Below are 22,274 nucleotides of genomic sequence, written 5' to 3' on the forward strand. Positions count from 1 at the left end.
TGTTTGAGGGACAGAAATACAAGTGGGACAGCAACAGTTCATACAGCTAGTGTTCCACTTAAGAAAACATTCAAGACCGTGTCAGAAAGGACCATGTCATGTATTCTGTATCCCCCTGTGCCTCTTCCAAAAAGCCACAGGGCAATGTGTTTCATTTCTGCCCATCTCAAAATGGCTGAATTCGAGATGTGCATTGAAATAGGCTGAAATTCCCATTCAATCCGTGCTTTGCAAAAGTGCACACAGGAGGGGTATAAGGGTGTCATATCTGCACAGCTATGAGGCACACATTCTGATGCCCTTTGGGACTAGATGTCACATTTTTCTAGTGCAAATGAAGGGGGGACGCGCTAGCACATACTTTCATTTGTGCCAGAAAACCTTTGTCAATCTGGCCCCATGTCTCTAAGTGCTTCATCCGAATTTGTGCAAGAAGGGCAGGAGATAGTCAGATCGCATAAGTTGGTCAGGTACTACTCATTAGTACCCGGTGAGGGGGGTGTGGTGGCCTCCCAGCCAATGGGGAGGCTCAGAACGCAGGCGCTACCAGATGATAATCCCGCAACCCTGAGCCTCTTCAGGGCTGGCTGCTGCCATCTCCCCTCGCTGGGGAATCAGATAAGTCTTTTGGTCCCCACTTTGACCTCCCTCATCCACGGAATTTCCTGCCTGCCCTCCCACCTTCACTTACCATCTTTTCTGTCTATTTTGGGAGTGGACGCGGTGGGAACACTTCTGTCCCCAGCGCGTCTGCTCCCGATCTGCGACAGACCGTCATGGAAAGGGCTACACGTAGTCCCTTCTTCCTTTCCATGGCGGCCATTTTTTTGTTTACTTTTTTTCCTATTTTTTGAATGGCCACCATGGAAACGAAGAAAGGTCTATGTGTAGTCCCTTCTCCCTTTCCATTGCGACCATTTTGTTTGTTTACTTTTTTTCGCTCATTTTCAATGGCCGCATGTAAAGGGAAAACAGACTTTGTTTTCCATTCCCCGGCAGCCATTTTTTTGACATTTGTTTTTTCTGTTCTGAAAAACACTGCAGTGTTTTGGAACAGAAAAAAAAGCTGTTAGTACCCCTGTCGTACGGGCCGGGCTACTAATAGGAATAAACCCCTTGCAGGGTAGGGCATTACCACTTCAGTTAATGCCCTGGGGCCTTCATTAAGGCCCTCGCTACGCTCAGGTCTGTAACTGTGGGTCCCGGGACATTACCTGAAGTGGTAATGCCCTCCCTGCTCAGGCCTTATTGCTTAAATAGTCTCATCTGTAGATTGTCTCGTGTTGTTAAATTCGAGTCTATGCTTCATAAACTTCTATTTCACTTTGAACCGTGTCGCCACTTGTTTGGGCATTTCGTTATTCCTGTCTGTTTTCTAAGTCAATAAGCCTTCTCTTCAGGAGGTAGCATTTCTGTTACCAATGTATTGATCCAGATCACTGCTTTCCTTCCTGATAGAGCTTGATCAGCCCCCCGAGTGTCTATATGAATAGTGATGAGGAGGTTCTGTTGGGTCCATGATATTGCTTTTTATCCTTGGTGTCTGCATTAAAGATGGTGGGGATTCGATTCAATGGGCCATGAGGTTTTCACATGGTATTGCAGGCTCGTTGACACTTGAATTGTTGTCCTTAAAGTGAGTTACTACAAGCACAAGAAGGGTCTTCACGCAAAGTCCAGGTATCATTTGCTTTATTTATTTTTGAGATATGAACTCTGCTACACCACAGAGCTGCTTGCTGTGGCGCGGGAAAACCATGAACTTGCTCTTCCAGCACTCATCTCTTGTGTTCGAACTTAGCCCACCTCCTTATGTGTGCAGCGCTCCTCTCCGCGCATGCTCGCTTCATTACTACACATACCCTACTCAATGCCTAAACGCCGTTAAGTGCAGTTCCACTTCAGGGTCAGAACACTTGAGTGCTCGAAAACATACACTTCACATATCTTTGCAACGTGATGCCTCTTAATATGGAAATTATACCTGGAGTTAGTAGTTCCCAAAGGGAGACACTTCCAATATTTCGCCGCCCAGTTATTTTACACCCCCATTGAATAGCACCATGGTATCCCTCATACGTCCCCCAGAGCCGTGCTACACCTCAGGAGGAGAATCTTAATATTTTTCGGCTGCAGTATGCGACTATTGTGCTGCCAAGTTAAATGGTTTTACAGCAACAATACAAAACACCCAGACGAAGAAAGCATATTGTGTTCAAGCCATCCTGGTGCTGGCTTCGCCTTCCACGTCACTTCCGGTTCAGTGGGTGGAAGCTACAAATGCACCTGGGGAGCTAAGGATGAGAAAGAGGAGCAGCATTGAGCAAGAGGAGGAACATTGTATGGCGAGGAGTGAGCATGATGGCAAGTGCTGAGTTGGGACTGGGACCCCGAGAAAGACTGGCATTGTAAGGCCGACATAGGGCGCTCGCATTGTTGAGAGTATAACATGGCGCAAACTAATTGCTGAGGCGGGATAGTGGGAGATACTGGGGTTGGGAGCAGCAAGTGATGGTCAAATTGTCAAACATTTGCAAACACTTAAGAGGGAGATTTTGCATCAGGAAGAGAGAGGCTTGTTTTTTACCCACTGACTTCCATGGGAGTAAAGCACATTTTAGTTGGTAGAAAGCACAAATATGTTGTAAAACTTGGAGCTGAAAAAGCAAGAGTCTCCCTAAAAAATGGGGAGGAATGGACAGTATGGTGACAGTCAGGGGTGTTGCTAGCTCTGAAAAATATCTGGGGCTATGCTAATGTCGGGACTGTCGGGACTCGGGGCTAGCTAGCCTTTTGGCTCTAGCTCCTGAGCATCTATCTGGGGTTACAACCAAAAGATGCGGACTATAGCCCCCCAATCCTCCCCTAGCAACTCCTCTGGTGACAGTAAGTGCGGTCTTTGGAAGCAGGGCCTGGGGTCAGAGTGGGTTTGATAGTAGGACATATGGACAAGAGCGTTATTGAGAACCGGAGGTGGAAGACACTGCAGGGATGGATTTGGAAATGGAACACACACGGTGTTAGGAGGCAAGGGTGGGGTTGGAGGAGAAAGGTGGTACATGCAGAAGTGTGGCACTCTGGACATGGAGGCAAGGACGAGTTTGGAAGGGGAACGTGGGAAAGCAGTGGTGGGAAAGGAGCATTAAATTTCAAAAACAATGCATCAATACTAGCAATGTTACTTATGAGCAATTCTGGAGGAAATGCGTGCTACGAAGCAATGATTTTACTATGCAATGGTTAGATGGTCATTTACATTGGCCAAGAACATCCTCCTGTCCTTCAGGTCTGACTTATCTTGTCTGGGTACCGCCCCAGGCCAGCTCTCCTCCTATCACACTGAGCAATACTCCTCAACCTCCAAAGACATCCCTGTTCCCACAGACCTTCTCAAATGCTCCCTTCAAAGGAGAAACTTGTCTTGTTTGACCTGCTCAGTTTTGGGTTATTTTTTTCATTTTCAGATCTGAAAGAACACCAGCCTATAGATTCTGGTGTTTCCTGGTCTGCTGACAGTCTTGGGGACCACGCGCTCGCATGGAAGCAAGACGGACGACACGACGCAGAGCAACAGAGGTTTAATCCCCGGGTCTGCGCTTAGAAACCTCTGGGTATTAAGCATGTTATAAATAACCAATTATAAAATGATCACTTAAATATATCAAGTATATCAAAGGCCTTTGGGCGAGTGGCGCAATATAAAAAACATATAGATAGATAGATAGATAGATAGATAGATAGATAGATAGATAGATAGATAGATAGATAGATAGATAGATAGATAGATAGACAGATAGATAGATAGATCAATGTGTTCGACTTGAACAAATGGTGATAAGCTTGGTTGCGGCCCCTTTCTCTCCTCACTTTCTATCACCTCACTGGGGGACATTAGCCCTTATTATTAGTATGGCGGTAGGTAGCAGTAAAATAGGGCAGTGATGGGTTTACTGCCATTTTTACTGAACCACTATATTCCGAGGTTGGGGGGGAATTGTTGAGAAATTAACCACAGCGCTTGATTAGAGGCATTTCCTGTCAGTAATAATAGTTGCGCGTATTTCCTCCAAACTGTAAGGGTTTCCCTGTGCGGCCTTTATAATGGGGAATAATGCCATTTTTACTGAACTGCTATATTCCAAGGTTGGGATGGAATTGGAGAAATTTACCCCAGCACTTGAGTAGAGGAATTCCCACCAAACCACTGTGGAATAATGTGGATCGATTTGGTCCTAAACACGTCAAACCTGGTCCTGTTGGTAGGAGGAGCCTGGCAACAAAATGGACGAGGAGACTGGCAACAAAATGGACGTCGCCTGTGTCACCATCATTCCCTGTCATGACCCCGCCCGGTCTCTTCTTATAGTAGGGGGCCGTAACTGTTAAGGGCCTGTGCATATCGAAGGGCAAAGACTGATTCTCACCTTAAACAGAACAGGGGCTGTTCATGCAATTGGTGGTTTGGCTGGTTGCAGACCCCCGCGATGGAAAGGACTTTGGACTGTAGGCCTCAGGCTCAAAGAGACCTTTCGCTCGCACTAGAAGGTACCTACCATCACATTTGTTCAGGAGTGAAGTCCTAAAAATGAAAGTGGGGGGACTCATCAACAAATGAAAGGGAATGCAACATTGCCAGAAATTAGGATATCAATGTGAAATATGCAAATTTCATTAAATTGGCTTTGCATAACCACCCAAATTGCACCGGACGAATAGCATTTGCCCTTCATAGAAGCATCACACACATAAAACCAAGAGAGGATAGTTTCTTCTAATAGTGTTTTTGAAAAACGTTAAAAGATGTGCATGTTTTAATCTCCAAGAACCAATACAGATGTTTTCCCTGGGACTTGCAGTACCGAAATGAGACATTTTGCCTTTAGTTGTCTGTTAATTCTCATCAGGTTATAAAGTGCAGTGGTGAAGTGTCTGGCCTACAAACCTGTTGACTCTGGTAGGCTTTAATGCATAAATTCAAAGAGGACATTCAATGTTTCCCATTTTAGCTGGGGGGACTGAGTCCACCCTCTGAAAAAAGTGGGGGGACTCCGTCCCACCGGGTGTACCCTCAACTTGAGCCCTGCATGTGTTGCTCTCTTTGTACGTGCGCACTGCGCAACGCCATTACGCCTGTGCTGAATATGTAAAGTGGGACAAAGGTGAGACAAGGCTGACGTTCAGGACGTTCAGGACGTGATGGCTGTGAAGGGCTGCGAGCAGCGAGGCCCCCGCTGCATCACGTGATGCTGTTTACCCAAATGCCGGGCTGGGCGTTGAAGTCATCATGATTTCTCTGGTTGTTTTCGAGCTGCGGTATCCTTAATCTGCACGTACCAAATGGGTCAGCGTGTACGTGTGTTGATTGTACCAGCCTGCCCTGAACTACCCCTCCCGTTACATTTTCCACTGTACAAAACAGCTCCAAATGCCCTTGGGGAATAAGCCTAGAGGTCTTTAGTCCACCACCAGCCGGTTCAGGTGTGGGTCCCAATACTCCCAGTACAAATGTTAAACAAAAAATACAAAAAAATAAGTTATAACTCATCCATGATTAATCGGATTTGTGTCAAGCAGGTTATATAGAGACGTCATTACTATGCACAATATGGCAGAACTATAATCCTTACAGTACATTTGATTTTACCCCACAGTCCACACCCATAATTTAAGAAACTGGATGTAGAGCAGGTGCCCTTCAAGGCACCATCTGCAAAATATGCAAAACGATCACATCCATTCCTCCTGCAGAAGCGGCCATACCTTGGATACTCGATCGCAGGCGAGGGGGCGCACCCCAGAGACAGCCTAGTAAATAGCATCTCAGAAGCCCCTTCATGAGTTGACTGTGACCAACTGAAGTCATTTATGGGGTGGCTGAGTATTATGTTTAATTTTTGTTTAAGTTCAAGGGGGCCCCCCTCCCAGGACATGTGGTGGCGGGGAGCCGCGCACCTCAGGATGTGCGGGGGCCCCCATTACGGCAGTGGGTCCGCCTACGAGTAACTGGGGCCAACACTTTAGAACAGGGATCCTTGGGGGGAACCCCATGTAATGCCCCCTTAGTAATATCGCACTTTCTCCAGTCAGCTACCCTGTTTCTAATCACTCACAGTGCTAGCTGATGAGGCTAGTGGGAGGTGGGTGTAACTGAGAAGCCGAGATCAGTGGCAAGTCTTCTGGTTCCACTGCTGGCCACTCAGCACCTAGCCCCCATTTCTACCCGTTGGGGATCGACTCAATCTCCTGGCAACTGTGACTGAGTTCCACCATGCCACAGGCACTTAGTTTGGGTGTTCTTTAATCACCTGTACCGTTCTTGTTGGTCATCGCGCCTTTATGCCACATGCAGGACTCAAGTCGAGGGTACACGTGGGGGGACGGAGTCCTGCTACTTTATTCAGAGGGTGGACTCAGTCCCCCCGCCCCCAGCTAAAAGAGAAACATTGGATGTTCTTTTTGAATTTATGAATTAAAGCCTTCCTGCAGTCGTCAGGTTTGTAGGCCGGACACTTCTTCACTGCACTTTATAACCTGATGAAAAAAAACAACTAAAGGTGAAATATCCCATTTAGGTACCTCGAGTCCCAGGTAAAACATTTGTATTGGTTCTTGGAGTTTAAAACATGCACACCTTTCAACTTAAAAAAAAACACTATTATAAGAAAATATCCTGTCTTGCTTTTGTGTGTGTGTTGATTTTATGAAAGGCAAATGCCATTCGCCTGTTCAATGTGGTTGGTTATGCAAAGCCAATTTAATGAAATATGCATATTTCACCTTGATATGCTAATTTCTGGCAACGTCACATACCATTGCGTTTGTTGATGAGTCCCCCCACTTTAATTTTTAGGATTTGACCCCTGGCGACACATTTCACTGCATCTAATTTTCTCGCTCTACTGTCAATTTCACAAAGCCACAGTGGGCCCCTCTGGCATGCATGCTGTACCCATGGGTGAACTAGAATGCCTTCTTCAATGATCTATGGACGCCACCCCGATAGCAGATTCAAGAGTTACAGGGAAGAGGCTCAATGAAGACCCGAATGTTGATCCAATAGAAAGACTGGTGTTGTGTGGGAGGCATCTAGCACCTGAGGGAGGCACCAGGAGTCTAAGTGATTCATGGATGAGTCCTCACAGCTGGTGAATGTTTTCAGTGGAGGGGACTAAATATTTATTTAAATTCGAATAAACGTCTGAGCTTAGTAAGGTAGGCAAAACGAATTAAGGGGGTTTGCAGGGGTTCTCCCCACCATGAGAACAATTTCAAAATAATGTGTTGAATTGCAGCACAATTTTTGAGGAAAAGGGGGTAAAAAACCATACAATTTACAACCGCTTCTGTGACATGTTCAGAGACCTGACCCTGTCAAGGCGGGTGTGGGAGTTGGGAGGGCCCCAATCCCGGCCACTTCCCTGTGTGCTTGGTTTCATGACACAGGGAAACTCTTTCATGAACTGTAACATGAACTGTTGTGGGCCACCATTGCTGAAGACCGGTGGTCACGCAGATGAAAAGGGGACAGGCTTAAGACTCCTTTTCAATGTTTTCACATCTGTAACACCTCCCTGGGGAGAAGGGCAGTCAGCCTTTGGCCTGGGGAACCAGAATAGGAAGAAAGCCAATGGAGGGGGGGGGGGTGATAAAAGAGAGCACAGGTAAAAGGAAGGAGTGGGTTGTTTAGGTGAGGTCAAGGGAGGAACAGGAGTATCAAGAGACATGGCAGAGGAAGGACGGAGGAGAAGAGCATGCAGGGATGAGAAATGTTGAAGGAATGTGCAAGGTGAGGTCATGGTTTTTGAGAGTGAGTGGTACTGGTGTTTGAGTGTGTGTGAAAGGTGTGTGAGAAAGATTAGTAGGGGGCAAGTAGAGAGTGAAAGAAAGCTGACTGGTTAAGTCAAAGGAGGGTGATTGAAGGAGAAGGTATGGTTGGAGTGAGTAGTAGTAGTGGGGAGAGTGGAGAGTAATACTATTGTGGAAAGAGGAGTGGTAGTATTATGGAGAGGGGTGAGTAGTAATGGTACAGAGAGTGGAAAGTAGTAGTGTTGTGGAGAGGGGAGATGAGTAGATGTAGAAGATAGTGGAGAGAGTAGGGAGTAAGGTTGGAGGGTGGAGGTAGACAGTGGAGAAAGGAACATCAGAGGTACAGAAATAGAAGGGTGAGGTGAAGAGGGAGATAAGGCTGACGGTGGAATAGGAGAGAAGAGACTAGGAGGAGACAAGCGAGAGTGACAGATAGACCCAGGGAGAGGAATTATTGGGCATGTAAAGGTAAGTGGAGTCTAAATGTCTGAAAGTCCCAAAAGCCATACCCTAAATCATTTTGGGGGCTTTATAGAAGGGATGACATAGAGCGTTCCATGAGGGAGACTGCAGTAGATAAGGCATTCTGCCTTTAGGCCATCACCCTTAGAGGAGACAGATTTTAGCTAGTGGGGGTTACCAATCCATAGTGACCATCCCGGGGTAGAAGGATGGGTGGGTTATGGAGGGAAAGTCTGTCTTTAGATGAGATAGAGAGGGGTGGCCTTGGGAGAGGCCCTTAACTACAAAAACAATAAAAACCCTTGAACAAGCGTTGAGAGCTGGTGTGTTCTTGAGGCCCTCTGTGACACTTCTCTAGGGTAACACATGAACAAAAAGCATTACATTTCATGATTCACCGCCAGTCATGTATGGTGGTGGAGGGGCCTAAATGTTGCACTAAATTAGCACAAGAAATTGAGCATAGCGACAATGACCTAAACAATGTTAGGGCATTTCCGAGCAACAGGGGGCGGGTTCCCTGCTGAGAACATTTTTTAAATAATGAGTTGAGATTGTGCATTTCAATAGCAGGTAGAAAGCCATTCAATTTATGATTGGTTCTCTACGGCGATCCATTACAAAATCCAGTAAATGTCATGTCGCCAACAGTACACAGGAAGACTTTACACCATTTTCATGAGGCTTCGGCCACATTCTATAAATGTCTGGAATGATCACTGCAAATCACTTACATGCGTCTGCACGTGAAAACACAAGATGAATCAGCAATGTTCTGCACCCCACTTAACAAAAACATGCACGCATTGCATTCTCACATGCTCACACTCATGCCCAGACAACCACATACTTAGTCCGACACACGTGAGCACACACATGGGCGCACACACACACACACACGCACACACACACATACACTCACAGACACACACACATACACACACTGACACTATGCATTACATTCAAACACACATTAAAGCCTAAATTACATAAAACACACGTACTTTCGTCCTTGTCTGCAACGAAACTTCTCTCTTCAGACAAAGGCATGGACAAGGCACCGGGCGGGAACAAATCCAGGTGCGCGGCACTTGTGCGTTCCGGAAGGACTGGAATATCCAGAGCACACCGGTGCCACTGATCAACTTGGTTGCCAAGCAACCAGGGGCAAGTGTGCCACGCTGCACACACTGGCGCACATGCCAATCACCTAAAGAAAGTAAATAAATATGAAAAATCAGGGTTGGCCCTTGATCGCCAGCGCTTCGGGCGGCAAAGGGGCAAATCTAGCACAGTGAAGGTACCTGGGGCAGCGGCAGCCCCATCTTGCCCCCTAGCTCTGGCACCCCACTGATGCATATGGAGGGGCGCCGTATGTCACGCCACAGATTGTAAAAGCAGAATAACATAAGGTATTAACATAACATGAATAAACGCCACATACTTCTCAAACAACTGTGCTCTGAAAACACGTCATATTCTAGGCAGTGTTGGTGATTTATCTACACACAGCAGTTGCTCCAAACAGCACAGAAGTGATATGATATGTTATTTATAACACGCTTAATACCCAGAGGTTTTCAAGCGCGGAGCGGGGGATCGAACCTTTCTTGCTCCACGTCGTCTTGTTTCCAAGGCGAGCACGTTGCCCCTGAGCTATCCTCCCGAGACTTTGGGGCATTGGAATTGACTGTCAAATCTTATATAGTGCCGTGGTTTTCTAAGATTTTCCTAGGTGCTGAGTAACCGCATACATATTGTCCGGGGGCAGAGTTGGTTTAGTCTCGAGTATCCCAGTGCCAAGCTCCATCTTGAATATCACTTTTCAACACAATGCTATCTTAGCCAGAGTCCATCATGCTGCCCGCGGGCTCAATAAGCGAGGGAAAAGCAAACATCATAGCCTAGCATTAGAAAGCACAGCATAAGCAAGTAAACTGATCTTGTACAGCACTCCTCTGCTGTTTTTGTTGGCCTCGCTGTGTATGGTGCTGTAAGAAAAGAAGAAGGGGTTGTTAGCGGGATCGACCGGCAGATGCAAAACCTGTGGTGTTCCTGGATGTAGGACAGAAGTAGCCAGGTCCTCTGCTCTAGCATGCTTCTATGGGTTTGACAGAGACCCTTGGGGATATGTTATCTGGAAGGAAGAGCCTGAGATCTTTGGGTAATGTTAGATGCTGTTGTTGGGGGGTGATATAGAACTAAATAGGTGCCTTAGTCATAGCTCAGAAATGTCCTTTTGGCATTGGGTAGGACTATAGTGGCTGTGGGGGATGTGCATGTGTAGTGTAAGGTGGTAGGAGATTTTGGAGTGGAGTCAGAGGGTAGAAGACAACCAGAGGCGTGAGCTACAAGTAGTCCGAGAAAAGAAATCAACTTTGGGGCGATTTCCGGGACTGAGGCGGCATGCGCCCACTGGTGAGGTCAATACGTGGCTTGATGAACGTTCACAGTGATAATCTTCACCCCATTTCAGTTGTACACAGTTTGATACAAGTTTTGCCTGTTTTTAGATAGGCCTGTCGATGGAGCACATATGGGTTCCTGACTATTTTGATACTTTAAAAGGTTCCTTTAATGGGGTAAAGTTGATGCGAGTTGATGTATAGTTGAGTGGGGCTCTGGTGCTGGTCTACTGATTAATTTAGTTGAACGGCCAGGTTGTGAGCTGTTTTCTGGAGGTTAGGTGGTCTTCTGTACAGAGGTGTTTGGTTAGGGAGTTCCGTAGTTTGGTTGCTAAAAGGGAGCAAGAGGACCCTCCATGCCATTTATGGTTAAAGTTTGGTACTGTTACTTGTGTGGTGTTTGCTGGATCGGAGTATTATTGATCGTGTGTAGTGTGAGAATTTCCTTGTGTTGGTTTCTGAGCCCCTGCCCTGATAAGCACAAAAAGCAATACATAGACTTTTGAAGTGGGTCCTCATTTTGATTGGGGGTCAATGACGTTTGTGGAGTGCTGGCATGATGTATCTGTATCTTTTGAGTCATAGGACCCATTGCAGTCTGTTGAGTAGATTATGGCAGGATGCCATCTCTGAGGGTGAATAGCCTGAGCTTTTTTGATTGTTAGTAATAAAATTATGCAGGTAGCTCTGTCTCTGAAAATGATGTCTGCTTATCAGACCTCCCTTTTCAAAATGCTCCATGCTAGAAAACAGCATGGCATGTGCATGACTGCCATCAACTGTTCTAACCAAAAGTGCAGCATGCCAGGATCTGCCTTTAACTCTTGGTAATCCGTAGCCTAGATTTAATTCCCAAGACCTGGTGGTAGATGACAAAATCGAAATATAATCTGTGTCCGGTTATGATATGGTGACCTATGTGACTCGATGATTATATTGGTTAACACCTATTGAAGGGGAGACTCTGCCAGCCCAAAGGAAGTCACACAAGAGTGTTCATTTACAGAGATCCTTTGATGTAGTGAGACACAGGAAACGGTGGAGTAGGGTAGTGCAGGAGAGGGCATTTCAGAGAGAGGCTTCACCCTTCCTTGGGCTCCCAAATTCCTATCCTTATCCCCATTTCGTGCAGACAATGCATTCTGGATTTGACATCATCAGGTAAGAAGATTCTGAAACTGCAGTCAGGATTGGGCCTTTCCAGTAGGCTAAATTGGAGCCAGTCCTCTGTGGTCTTTTGCCTAAAAAGCGGGAATGCCTTCCCTCAGGTGATTCATCTTTAGACCATTGAAAAAACGTTAAACTGAAACCTGGTTGGGAGGACGGTCTGCTCCAAACTCATCTGCCATAGACGTGAAGGCCAAGATTTCCAGTGAAGAGGCCAGCTCCTCCCCCTAATCATCCCAAGGGAACATTTGTGGTGACCAGTTGTTGGATTTGGACAATGCCTGTTTGCAACCGGAACACCCGTCCCCAGGGTCCTGCTCACTGGGGGCAGCAGACCCTGACAGAGGTCTATGGTTGGGAAGGGCAGCATAACGACTACCCTAATTGAGCAACCAAGAAGGTGGGAAGTGACCCCTACCCCTCTCTGCATCTCCAAACCACTTGATGCTGGTTTGGACGTCTTCAATGCCACCTAAGCTGCTGCAAGGGTACCACAGAGTCATCTCTGACGTTCACACCTGCCTGCTTAATGCATCTCTGAGTTCTGCTTGATGCTTATGCCAAAGCTCTTCTGTCACCTCATTTGAGACCTACCAGGTCTAACTTCCCCAATTCAACACCACCTGCTTGCTTACCATTCTCTTCGAGCCTCAAGCCCTTGAAGCTGCAGTAACATGATACTGTGTTGAGTCAATTGAGCCCACTTACTGCTGAAGGTAAGTCTTTTCTTCTCCGCATCAAATGCCACAGAGTCTTCCAGAACCACCGACCCAATGGCAACAAAGTGTTTCAGGCTCCTGGTTCAATGCAAAAAAAACTGCAATGCAAGAATTAAGGTACTGATAGCGTTCTGTCTCCATAGCATGCTTAAAAGGGCCGTAGTGCCATTTAAGACTCCACTCCCTACCTTTTCAAAGACAAAAAAAACAGTCGGATAGCACAGTGAGCTAAGCTCTCACCCATGATATCTGGGCGTATCCTGCTGTGGCAGGTTCGAATCCTGGCTGGGTCAACTCAGCCTTTCATCCTTCTGAGGACAATAAATTGAGTACCACTCTGTGGTATAATAATGTCTTCTGTTATCTCAGTGCTCTGATACCTATGGGTGTGTAGGACAATATAAGAAATACATTATTATAATCTTCAGTAATTTTGACAATTTTGCCAAAATCATTCCCTGTAAACCTCTTTCTTGAAACAGATTGAAACTGCATTCTCTGTGTTTTCCCTCACGGGGGTGAGTTATAATATTTTTGATTAGTTGGCTTGCATTTCTAGCTTATTTAAAGTATTCTATTTTTATAGAAACTTGGTCGGACTTTCTTTTGTACCCCACTGGGACGGCTCCTGTGCTAGCTTACACTCCTCAGCCCATGCTACCCAAAGAGGCAAAGGAGAATATTGATGGTATGGTTGTGAAGCGCTCTGTTGCTTTCCGAAGCTAGGTCAATGCTCAATAAATACCATAATAATGTTAATATAATAATAAGAATAATAATAATGGTGGTGTCGCTGAGTCTTTATACTAGCAGTGAGAGAACTGCCATGGTGCTGTGCGTCAAGTTCAGTTGGGGCACGATGAATCATAAGCGCGGTGCTGAACGAAGCAACTCCTTCTGATGGCTTTAACCTATAATCTACAACTTAAGCAGCAGCATAGCATAGCATAGCATAGTGTAGCATGGCATGGCATAGCACATCTTAGCATAGCATGGCGTAGCATAGCATGGCATAGCATAGCATATTCACCCGAATGGGAACATGGCCATCACAATTTCCACCCTATATCAAAGTAACACCCCTTTTCATGAATGGATGTGCCATGAGATACACTGCAGTGAATCCCTGTGGACTCTGCCTGGTTTCTATGGGTGTAAACACAACATGAAATGTGCATTGGGCAGGCACCGGCACACAGGCTTATTTTCTGCAAAGCGTGCTTTGGCGGCAGGGAAGACGTTACACTCAGCCAGTAAAATACCTCCCGGGCCATTTCACAGATCCGTGAAAATGAGGGTGGCAATGGTTTCTAACAGTTTCAGGTGGCAACAGTATAACAAAACGCTGCCCTAATCAACCCCAGTATAGTCCTTTAAGGACACCGAGCACTACCAGACACGCGCACAACCAACCAACCGCACTGTCCCATATGTTTATCGTTATAGTCTTGGAATCTACTGCTACCTGTTTGCAGCTCAGAACCCCGATTGCATGTAACAGGGCCACAATCACAGAACACTGAGGCTGTCTCACTCGTGTGCGGGCCCCACAGTGGCATAATTAGGGTGTAGAGAATAGTTATGTTTTAGAGCGCGTGCCGTCACGCGAGCCTTTGCTCCTTGTTTGGATTCTAAGGGAAGGGGTTCGCGTGACGGCAGCGACCGTTGATGTGAAGGCAGCTTGAGAAGGGGTGTTCCTGCCCGCTCGCCATATTAAACTTGATATCGTACTTACATTTCTGCCTCAAGACTTTCATTACATTTGGCGACGAGGAAAATAAACTACTGTGAGCCCGCGGCAGGAATCGGCTCCGCAACAGGAAAATTGCACGCCACCTGGGTCGGACGACCACTGGTGTGCTCCGGCGCCCCTGACCCTCCCTGTATCCATTAAGGGAGCGGAGTTAGAAGTGCCGCCGGGGCCTGCCGCCAGCCTCTTCGCCCAGCACAAAGTCCTACAAGGCGCCCAGGAGTGTGACGGAGGCGCTCCGGCCCCGCTCCCCAACTACGAAGTTGCCAGGTGAGGAGGGGCACTGGGAGAGCGGGGAGGAGTGGAGCAGGGATGGGTGCTCTCTCTCGTTGTACCCCACCGCAGTAAAAAGTAGAGCAGTCGTGTGGCTCACACCCCTCAGCTCGACCTAAATTTTGGAATAAACTAGAAAACAAGCTCCATCGCCTCACGAACTTGTTTATGGACAAGCACACCCACAGCTGAAATGGAAATGAGAAAATAAGCCCAATCCCCCCCGCAGACTCAAATAAATATAGACAAATTGTTGGGTGAAACTAATCTATTCAGCACAAACTTGTCAAAGAAAGTCAAAAGTGATGCATATACAGTGGATAAGAAAGTAAAGTGCACGTAATTTTCATTTCAATCTTAGTGAAAGAGGATTTGAGAAATTTTCATTGGTTGCTGAAATAGTTTCTGGTGTCAGTGCTATTTGAACATGGCAGCAGCCAGTATGGAACCACCTCCTCCTTTCCTAATGGAACCAGGAGTTCCACCAATAAGGTGGGACAGATGGAAGAAGATTTTTGATACATATTTGGTGGCAATTGGAGGTGATAAATTTGCTGCAGCAAGAAAGGAAGCAATTCTCCTGCACAATCTAGGCACGGAAGGACCGAGCGTATATGAAGGTTTGCCACAACCTCCACAAGAGGGTCAAGGAGAAGTGGATCAGTACACACTTGCTGAAAAGAAGCTGGAAATACATTTTGAAGCTAAGAAAAATATAACATTTGAGAGGCATACATTTTTTCAAAGGATACAAGACCCCAGTGAACCTGTAGAGAATGTCATAGCTGCATTAGGATCTTTGAGCCACACATGCGAATTTGGTCAATTAACAGATTCACTAATAAGGGATCAATTAGTGCGTTGTACAAACAACATGAAGATTCAGGAAAGACTGCTGACTAAAGATGCATCTCTAGAAGTGGCTGTGGAGACTGCCAGAAGCATGGAGCTGACGCATAAGTACATGTCGACTATGAAGGGGGACAAGCATGAGGGTGAAGTGGCGGCTGTGAAGGGAATCAGAAAGATGAATATGAATAAAGAGCCTAAGTGCTATAGGTGTGGCAGCAATCGCCACATTTCGACGAGCGCATTCTGTCCAGCAAGAAACATTAACTGCTTAAAATGCAAAAAGAGGGGACATTTCGCGAGAGTTTGTCGCGAGGCAAATCAAGTACATGATATTTAACCTGGAGCGAGATTTCCAGAACAGGAAGATAGTGGGAGTACGGTCCAGAACATTAAAGCCAAGCATGTGTTGGAGATAGCGGCAGTTTCCAATAAGGGAGGTTCTCCGACAGATGTGTTTGTGGTAAATGGAAGAGTGGTTACTTTAAAAGTAGATCGTTGCTCACCTTGGACTTTAGTATCCAAAAAAAACTTTTGAAAGTTGTTTACAAGGAAAACTTTCTGATCTGAAGGAGCACAGCATTGAACTATATGGCAACGGGAGGATTCAGCTGTTGGGAAAGTTCCAAGCAACCATTGAATATAAAGGGAGAAGTTGTAAATCAGAAGTATATGTAACACAAGAAGGCTCTTCTCTTTTAGGTTGGGGTGATCAACGTAAACTAGGCATTCAAATTCAAGCAAGTGCAGAGGAGCCGGTTACGGTTGCAGAAGTAAAGGACAAGTGGGAAAAAAACTTTACTAAAGTGTTTCAGGAGGATTTAGGGATGCTCAGAGGATTTGAACATGAAATACGTCTGAAAACAGGAGCAAAACCAAAGGTGCACAAAGTGAGACCAGTACCTCATGAGTTGAGGGAGAAACTTAAATTGGAAATTGAGACTCTGATGCAGAAGTGGGTCATAGAGCAATGTCATCTGTTGCCGATAATTGGAGATACCCTGTCCACTCTCAGAGGTGCTAGAGTGTTTTCTGTGATAGACCTTTCTCAAGCGTATCATCAGATTCCATTGAAAGAAGAATGTCAACATTTAACTGCGTTTATAACACCCTTTGGCACCTTCAAGTATTGCAGAATGCCGTTTGGGCTTGCTTCAGTGGCGTCAGTATTTCAGAGAGTGATGGACACTATTTTAGAAGGGATAAAGAATGTTGTAGTGTTTCAAGATAATGTGTTTGTGTTCGCAAGTAGTGTAGCTGAGCATGATGTAACTTTAACCAATGTATTGAGTAAACTTTCTGAAGCTGGTTTGACTGTGAGGAGGGATAAGTGCAAGATTGCTGTTCAGAAAGTAGAATACCTGGGGCACGAAATTGATGAGTCTGGTGTGAAACCAAAGAAATGTTTGGTAGAAGCAGTAAAGAAAGCACCAGTACCATCTAACAAAGATCAAGTGAGATCTTTTTTGGGTCTTGCTGAGTATTACCATCGTTTTGTTAAAGATTTTGCTTTGGTTTCAACTCCTATAAGAGTGATACTCAAGAAGGGTGCCAAGTTTGAATGGTCCCCAGAGTGTGATGCAGCATTTGAAAATATTAAAAAAGGAATAAGTGAAGCCCCTTCAATTGGAGGGTTCGATCCATATGATAAGACAGTGTTGGTAGTAGACGCAAGTTTATTGGGTCTTGGAGCCACTCTAGTACAATATGACAAGGATAAGAGGGAAAGGGTCATTGCATTTGCATCAAGAGCATTAAAGGGAGCAGAGTCCAAATATTCTGTAATTGAAAGAGAAACCTTAGCTATGTACTGGGCCATCAAGCACTTTAAGTATTTTTTGTGGGGCAGACCGTTTGTTGTTAGATCAGACCACAAACCGTTAGTGCAACTATTTGAAAGTGGGAGGTGGGCTTTAGGTTCGCCCTTTTAAGTCAATGGGGTATAGGACTACACGCATATGACTTTGAAGTGAGTTTTCGTCCAGGAAAGAAAAATTTAGTAGCGGACTGCCTATCCAGATTGCAGATTGAGAACACTGAGGTTGAAGTTGAAGATGATAGAATTGAAGAGTCGGTAGTGGCAGAGGTAAAGGACGCGATTAGTCAAGAAATATGGTTGCAGGGGGAAGAATCTGATCAAGAACCTAAGTTAATCAAGGAGTGGACAGTGAATGGATGGCCCCAAAAGAGAACTTTGGAAAAAAAAATGTGATGTATGGTGGGAACCTAAGGAAGAATTGAACATTTTTGAGGATAGATTAAGAAGAGGAAGGTGTATTGTTCCTCCGGAGTCTGTCAGGTCAAAGTTACTGGAGCTTGCTCATGAGGGTGACCCGGGGGAAGGAGCTATGAAAAGAAAACTTCATCAGAATTATTGGTGGCCAAGGATTGATAAGATGTCTGAAAAGTGGGTGAAAGACTGTATGATTTGCCAAATGAGTGACAAAGCTAAAGTTGTGCGTGAGACTCCATTGGGTCCCAATCCTGTTCCCATTGAGCCTTGGACCAGAGTTGCTGTGGACATAGTGGGTCCGATTAGGGGTTTAGGAGGAGGTCTAAGGTTTTTGTTTGTGTTGATTGATTATCATTCAAAATGGGTTGAGTGGGAGGCGGTTAAGGAAGTCACAGCTAAAGAATTGATAACTTTCTTGGAGAAAGTATTTTTTAGAGAAGGGGTACCGAAGGAACTTGTTTCAGAAAACGGGGTTCAATTTGTGTCAGAAGCTATGAAAAGTTTCCTCAGAAGTTACGATATAAGACACATCAAAACGTCGTCGTATCACCCAAGGGCCAATGGTCTTGTGGAGAGAGTCAACCGTTGGCTGAAGGAAGGGTTGCAATTGGCTATGAAAGGGGGGCAACCGTGGAGAGAAGTTTTGAATATGTTGACGTGGAGTTATCTAACCACTCCACATTCAGTGACAGGAGTGTCACCTTTTGTACCTCTGAAGAATAGAGAACCAGGGACCAAATTATGTCCGGGATGGTTAGGGATGGCTAAAGTGGTTCATGTAAATAGGGAACAAATAATGAGACTCATAAATGCCAGCCAAGAAAAATATACAGCGGATTTCAATGTGAAAAAGTTAAGGATCGGGAGTGGAAAGTGGGAGAGAGTGTATATGTAGAGAACCCCAGATTTGTGAATAAATGTTGTGAAAGTAAATATTTGGGGCCAAAGAAAATATCAGCAGTCAAAACGTCAGTGGTAATTTTGGAAGGAGGACAAGTTTGGTCAAAAGGAAAAATTGCGAAAGCGTATGGAGTGAAGGACAGAGTGGAGGATGCAGGGCAACAAAATATGAGGGGAAGTGTGAATGAGGACATGAGCAATAGAAACAAGTTTGGTGTTTCTTGCAGGTTGAAGTTCAAACCAGCATGGATGAAAGACTACATGTCATGAATTGATAAAGTTTTGTGTTAATATTCTATTTCTATACAGGTCTTGGTACCTCTATGGTTCCACATTCTGTGTACCTGTTATTTTCTATTATATGTTATACTTGTTTTGGGTACCTCATTGGTTTCATAATTTGTTGTACATGTTATTTTCACAAAATGTGTATTTTATGTATTGTTCTATAAATTAAACATTTGGAGTTAATTTGTTCTCCAAAGGGGGAGAGAAGATATGTAGAGAATAGTTATGTTTTAGAGCGCATGCCGTCACGCAAGCCTTTGCTCCTTGTTTGGATTCTAAGTGAAGGGGTTCGCGTGACGGCAGCGACCGTTGATGTGGAGGCAGCTTGAGAAGGGTTGTGCCGGCGGGCTCGCCATATTAAACTTGGTATCGTACTTACATTTCTGCCTCAAGACTTTCATTACACAGGGCACATTGCAATTAACCTAGACCTTAATATAGCCTCACAGTAACCCTCACAAAAGCTCTGAATGAAAGAACATGGCCACCAGCAGACCCTTGCCCATCCCAGGCACCTTTGGCCTTCTCGTTCTCCTACCACTAGTCACCATCACGTGCCACCCAAATGGACATATAACAACCACCTACCTCACCACTATCGCCATACCTGTTATCTCTGCCCCCATGCCCTTAACCCATCTCTGCTGGTTATTATTATTGTATTTATTGAGCGGGGACCTTGCTTCGAGAAGCAACAGAGTGCTTTACAGAGGTATGCAACAGAACAGGTATACAGCGGGGATAGGAAACAGAGGGGCATGGAGGAGGGGTACGTGAGGGGCGATGTGATGACCTGGGTGTTGAGGAGGAGAGGCTTCTTGAAGAGGTGGTTCTGAATATTAGGAGCGTGGGGGCAAGCATGATGCTGACAGGGAGGAGGTTCCATAGTCTTCGGGCGAAGGCAGAGAAGGCTTGTTTTCTGGTCTTTTCTTTTTTGCAGTGACGAATTTCAAGTCTGCACGTGTCCTGGCTTCTGGTTCCTCTCCTGGCAAACTGCCTGGTTGTCTACTTGAACCCACCAAACTGATTCGAGTTCCTGCCTACCCTTTTTAAGCCCTTTAAAACGCTGATAAACTGTGCCAGGGGGCTGGTTGGCTCCTTCAGCTAGCCTCCCTATTTCCTACGAAAAAGCCCTAGTCCTGCAAATGTGTTGTCCCTCTCTTGCGTTCTCTCAGAGAGACCTTTTGGCCGAGGCCCCCAGAATCTGTTAGGCATTGCTAGTCTCACATATTGGGCCGGGAAGGGCTGGTACCAAATCAGCAAGGGTTGAAGCAGATACACCCAGCATACAAAGGCCTCTCTGAGCCCTGACGGCTCCCGTATGGCCGAACTGGGTATGGCATCTGAACAAGGCAGGAGATGGCTGTGTGTATCCCCCCAAACGCATAGCTCCACTTCCGCATCTTTGTCAAAAGAGGTTTTGAGCCTGCACTTCCTCACCTTTGGGAGCACCCACCGTCAAGCTCCCAGAAGCCCCAGCCCCTATGGAAAAAAGGAGTGTTTCGGAAACTTCCTCACTACCTATCGCTAGGTGACCAGATTTTTTAAAAACAAAAAAAAAAAACGGGACATGCCATAGACATAGAAGTAGGACTAAAGTAAATAAAAACAAAGCGGTAGTCCTACTTCTATGTTGCTGGCCTGTTGCGGGGGGCGGGGAGCACTCACAGGCACACTCTTCTCATTGGAGGAAAGTGGCAGGGGAGGGGAATGGGGAGGAAATGGGGGCAAGAAAAGTATTTCACGCCCCCATTCACACTGGGACCGTAGGCACCCACTATTGCATTTTAAAATTAAAAAACTCCCCGGGATCCTGGGACGGAGGGTGATTTCCCAGGACTGTCCCGGGAAACCCGGGACATCTGGTCACCCTACCTATCATCCCCATGTGCATCCACACTGCATAGCGTACATTTTAGGACTAGAGACAGATCATAAGCAGGTGATCTGTCTGCGGAAACCCAGGCATTGAGATGGGGACGACTGGATAATGCTGACTGCTGGAACACACACCACTAAGTGAAGGGGGTTGTGATGACGTAGGGGAGGTAAAGCAGGGCTTTAAGTGGGGTAGGAAATTGAGGGGGGGGCCCGGCTTGTGATATGATAGGTTATTTATAACATGCTTAATACCCATACGTTTCCAAACGCGGACCCAGGAATCGAACCTGTGTTGCTCCATGTCATCTTGCTTCCAAGGTGAGCATGTTGCCCCTGAGCTATCCTCCCGATGGGCGTGGGATAGGCGTTGCCTAAAGAAGTATGCAAACCGTAAGGTTTGCACACAAACATATATACATGTTATATATTTATGAGCATACCTTTCTATAGTTTGTGTACTATGCAAGCCATCTTTTATAAACATAGAAATATGTAACATACGGTTTGCATGCTTTTCAAGCCATCTTTTAAAAAGATTTCTATGTTCATAAAAGATGGCTTGAAAAGTACACAATTCAATCCATCTTTTATAAAAACTTTCACGACGGACAAAGCGTGAGGCATCTTTGTCCATCGGCAAGGCTTTATAAAAGATGGCTTGAATTGTGAACTTTTCAAGCCATTTTTTATAAACCGCGAAATATGTCAAGGAATCCCCAGGTTCGCCAATGGTTAAAGGTGCCTCGGTGACCTGGGGAGGGGTGTGGGGGAAACAAAGGGACAGTAACTTCCTCTGGTGACGCCTCGCGTGAGGGGTCACTACAGGAATTGACAGTGACTGACAGAAGTGCCAGCCAGGTACAGCACTTGTTTAAGAGCAGTACATCACAGTAACGGACCATCTCATGCATCAGTGAAGGCCCTAGCGTTTGAGGCAAATGATTTCAAACCTTATTGACCTACTGAAAGCGCATGCTATGATATCATACCGGAGCGGAGATTTAGCTCTGATGACAGACAATGGGCCTCATTACGAGCCAAGCGGAAAACCATGGTGCTAATAGCACCATGGTCCATGCCAGTAACTTACCGACTCCGCCATGGAGAAAGGGGGAATTACCACCCCATTACAAGGTTGGCGGGGCAGTAATTCCACCTTCCTCCATGGCCCTTCCCCATCCCCATTTTTGCCCCATAGGGCTCAATGGGAATGGGGAAGGCGCTAAGTACGGTACCGCAAATTGCGGTACCATAATTAGCACCAAGGTCCCTTTGCGGGTCCCTACTTTAACAGCTGGTGTAGACCACCCGTTAAGGTCCAGTCCCGCAAAGGGACCTCGTAATCAGGTGCTAATGGGTTAACGGCGCCGCAGCCTTTTACGGCGCCATTAACCCATTAGCGCCAGGGTCGTAATGAGGCCCAATGTCTGAAATGCAATCGCTTGCGACTTGAGTTGCATCTGGTTCCTCTCAACCTAGAATGGATTTTCTCATTAAAGATATGACCACATCAAGCCTTGTACATAACAAATTGTGTTTAT

Source organism: Ambystoma mexicanum, chromosome 1p, assembly GCF_040938575.1.
Source record: "Ambystoma mexicanum isolate Mex_15411 chromosome 1p, UKY_AmexF1_1, whole genome shotgun sequence".
Classification (NCBI taxonomy): Eukaryota; Metazoa; Chordata; class Amphibia; order Caudata; family Ambystomatidae; genus Ambystoma; species Ambystoma mexicanum.